The sequence below is a fragment of the Corvus brachyrhynchos genome, unplaced genomic scaffold (assembly GCF_000691975.1).
Source record: "Corvus brachyrhynchos isolate BGI_N302 unplaced genomic scaffold, ASM69197v1 scaffold69, whole genome shotgun sequence".
Taxonomy (NCBI): Eukaryota; Metazoa; Chordata; class Aves; order Passeriformes; family Corvidae; genus Corvus; species Corvus brachyrhynchos.
The window spans coordinates 317,393-318,216 of NW_008240228.1; the positions used below are offsets into that span (position 1 = coordinate 317,393).

The following is an 824-nucleotide window of genomic DNA, read 5'->3' on the forward strand; positions in this document are numbered from 1 at the left end:
CCCAGCCGGGAGCCGTAGAGTTGCAGGTTAGGCAGCCGGCGGCCAGAGAGGAGGTCATTGTGGAGATGGCGATGGCAAACGCGAACCCCCAGTGTAAGGCAGCCATCCTGAGCCTCCCTCTGGACCCTTCGCCAACAATACAAGCTATGCTAGAAGTCTGTGCTGCGAAAGCACCGCACCTGCAACCTGTCGGCTCGGACAAGCAAAGACCCTGGGGAATGGCTTCTGTGGGAGCAGCTACACCACGCCCTGCTGCGGACCAGAGGAGAACCACAGGCCAAGGCGTCCGACCTCCATCGAAGAACGCCCGGAGGCAGCCCCAACCGGGGTTAGGGGGACTTGTAAACGAGTCTCAAAAAAACTGAGTGGGGAGCGTGCGCCCGCCCCGCATGAAGATAAAAAAGGGACGGGACGCGAGGGGGAGGAGGGGTTGGGGAGGGCAGGGTGTGATAAGACCAATCTGTCGGATGTGACAATTCAGCCTGACTTGACTTCTTTCTCCGACAACTCTTTCAGGTTGCAGCTGTTGACACCGCTCCTCCTGAAGGACAGCGAGTGGCACGCCGCACTGGTGAGCACCGGTGGTGAGCTGGGGGCGAGAATTCAGAGCCCAGACAGGTATGTCATCATCGGAGATGTCAACCTGGGCACTGGACCAAGGACTGCCCACTCAAGCGAGAATTCCATCAGTTTAAGAAGGAACAGGGGTTAGGGGGACTTGTAAACGAGTCTCAAAAAAACTGAGTGGGGAGCGTGCGCCCGCCCCGCATGAAGATAAAAAAGGGACGGGACGCGAGGGGGAGGAGGGGTTGGGGAGGGCAGGG

General features: G+C 59.2%; 1 protein-coding gene across 2 annotated transcripts in view; it reads left to right on the forward strand.

The window, feature by feature from the left end:
- LOC108449383 overlaps positions 1-824 on the forward strand; it is an 8,037-nt gene that overhangs the window by 1,775 nt on the left and 5,438 nt on the right. Inside the window, exon 2 of one of the 2 annotated variants that reach the window (XM_017745345.1) lies at positions 517-618. The gene's annotated coding sequence lies outside the window, so the exon portion shown is untranslated. Of the gene's footprint in view, positions 1-338; positions 619-824 lie in introns of those variants that run through there. The other variant, XM_017745344.1, reaches the window with a different exon arrangement.